Source organism: Coptis chinensis, chromosome 3 (genome assembly GCF_015680905.1).
Source record: "Coptis chinensis isolate HL-2020 chromosome 3, ASM1568090v1, whole genome shotgun sequence".
Classification (NCBI taxonomy): domain Eukaryota; kingdom Viridiplantae; phylum Streptophyta; class Magnoliopsida; order Ranunculales; family Ranunculaceae; genus Coptis; species Coptis chinensis.
Genome location: NC_141458.1, coordinates 110,965,049 through 110,968,011, shown reverse-complemented (window position 1 = coordinate 110,968,011; position 2,963 = coordinate 110,965,049). Strand labels below are relative to the sequence as shown.

The 2,963-nt window shown below is 40.6% G+C and overlaps 1 pseudogene; it reads left to right on the top strand.

The window, feature by feature from the left end:
* The first annotated feature begins 1,520 nt into the window (after positions 1–1,520).
* On the top strand, positions 1,521–2,216 carry LOC147512949 (F-box/kelch-repeat protein At1g55270 pseudogene; annotated as a pseudogene).
* The last annotated feature ends 747 nt before the right edge of the window (positions 2,217–2,963 follow it).

Here is a 2,963-nt window from a genome sequence, read left to right as displayed (position 1 = left end):
AGTTGTTTGCTAGTATAGAAAAAAAGTGATATTTTATTTACAAGTAAAGATGTTCCCCGTGGGAATACGTTTTCTTCCTAGCGACATCGATCTCATATATTACCTATGGGAGAAAGTCTATGGAGAAGGTCCACAAGGGATAATGAAGAACATCATTGTGGAGCGTGATCTTTATGGAAGCGAATCGCCAACGGAAATATTTAATGGGACTACGGCGACAGAGTTATATTTTTTGACAGTCCTCAAGAAGAAATTTGGTCATGGAGTGAGAATGGATAGAACCGTCCGTGGAAAAGGAACGTGGACGGCACAGTACAATGGCAAATCAGAGGGAGGATGCAAAATCCCGGCCATTTATGACCCTAATGATAAATCTGTAGAAATAGGATATCGGAAAAATCTGAGTTTTACGCCAAAAGGTGAGAAAGCAAGGTTCGTAGTGAATGGTAAGAAAGAAAGTTGGGTAATGCATGAGTACACTTTGAAAGAATATCCACCTGGCAAAGACGTTTTCGCTCTTTGTAGGATCAGCAAGGGAAGGAGCGATAACCGCGCATCTTCAAGTTCATGTGCCTCTGTTTCTTCTGATGGACTAGAGGAGAATGATGAATACCAACCAAGAGAAAAACGTCCCAGGACAACTACAGCATTGGCGTCCGTACCAATGTCCCCTTCAACAACATCAGCTTTCAATGAGGGAGTAACGACAAATCCGACAAACAGTTATGGGAATTTGTTGCAGCAAGACCATAATCAGTACTCAGCGTCATGTATGTCCGGTATGCCTATGCAACAACCCGGCCTTGGAAAGAACACGTCTCAAGAGGCTCCTCAGCCCAATGATACGTCTAATAACCTTGATTCATTATTTGATAATGACATCGATTGGGAGTCTGTCTACTTGAAAGCAACTTCAGGAGTGGTCGCAGTGCCATTGGATGGCGGACTTATGCAACAAGCTGGCGATGAAAATTTTGCGTCTCACGAGGCTCCTGAGCCCAGTGATATGCTAGATAATGCCTATGATCCTTCAATATTTTGTGAAGACCTTGATTGGAATTCTATGCACCTCGGTGAACTTCCAGCGCTCGAACAGGATCCTCAACCTGTTAATATGCTTACGGACTTCAGTGAATTTCTGTTCGAAGAGGATCCTCAACCTGTTAATATGCTTGGTGGCAACAGCAACGTTGATTCGACATTATTACACGGTGTGTTGATGCCAAATTTTTCCTAATCGCTGTTTACTTGTAACAAGGAAATGTACAAAAACATGTTTATATTATAACATGAATGGGTTCAATGTTTTGTTGATTGAAGAATAAGATATTAGATTTTTTTCTATGATTAATTTTTTTCAAGTTATTATATGTTTTTCGTTTATGTATGCATTACTACAGTTAACCAACATTTTATCAAAAAGTAGTTAAGCAATGTTCATTGTATATCTTCAAATCGTAAATAACATGTCAACAAAAATGTAGATTGGGAAATGTCCATAAGTTTGACTCGCATCTAATTACCATCACAACTTCTACTCAGCAAATGTTTAAACAGTTTGTCACAACATCTTGGTTACATGAAAAAACTGGTTGCGCGATCTTTGTTTACTTGTGAAAAATTTGCCTGGAAGCTGTTATTAACGTCTGGAATGATCATTCTTTCTATGGAAGGCTATGTTCAAACCTTCAATGGTATCATTCATTGGGGTTGTCTATAATGGGAGGTGGTTCTTGAAAGGCCTTGGTTCTCACCATCAGGTCCCGAGTGAAGTGTACCACCCGGAGAATGACATCTGGTATCCTGTGTCTAACGGAATGGTGTCTGGGTGGCGGAATTCAAGTGCTTTCTTGGATGGTCATCTATATGCGTTGGACTGCAAGGATGGGTGCAAGCTGAGGATCTACAACTCGGATACTGATTCTTGGAGCAAGCACATTGATAGCAAGCTGCACATGGGTAGTTCCCGGGCATTGGAGGCAACAGCATTTCTCCCTTTGAATGGGAAGCTTTGTATCATTCGTAATAACATGAGGATAACAATGGTGGATGTCTCTAAGTCTGATAATGCAGGGGAGGTCATAGCTGACCAGCTGTGGGAGACTATTGCTGGAAAGGGGCAGTTCAAAAATTTTGTCGCGAATCTCTTGTCAAGTTTTGCTGGTCGTAACCGCTTGAAGTGTCACATTCTTCATTGTCAGGTTCTTCAAGCTTAAACGGCCTACTGACACACTACATAAAAGGTTATTTTGTTCGGTTGGCATACATCAGCTCAATATTAAGTGTGAAATGGGAATAGCGCCTGCTCTACTAGCAATTTTTCATTCATACGAAGCCTTGTAATTTTGCACTTCAACAGATACTTGATCAGCGTTGTGTACACTCCCCACTATATATTTTGAAAGATGCTTATATCCAATCTGTCTTAGAAAATTGAAGTACTCTCTACAGAAAACAGTTGCAAAAGGCTAATTGCTGGTTCTTGTATTATTAGCTCGGGGCATTGGTGTTTAAATTTCAATGTATGTAAATTGGCTTCTCAGTCTTTTGTTTTTCCCTTTTGTATATCAAATATTAGTTAGGGAGCAAGCCAATGGGGGTAAGGGAAGGTGTTAAAAGATGCTCACCTTGAGAAAACAGTACAAGCAGGTAACTAACAGCATGAAGTACATCGACATTTTGAGCATGAAGTACGTCGGGCGACCCAAACAAGCAGCGGATCGGACCACCACTAAAATTCACGAACTGCCAAGGGCGAACCAAGAACCAATTGCATGAAGTCACTCTTCCTCGTCCGAACCTAGACTTAAACCCCTCGCTTACCTTTCAACCACCGAACCCTTTCTGTGTCGTCTACGATTATATGCCATGTTCTAAATCGATATAAAAGATATTGATGTTAAGTACGTGTCTCTTTCCTTTATAACACTTATATTAACGAGTTATCCTACATTTTGCGTTAA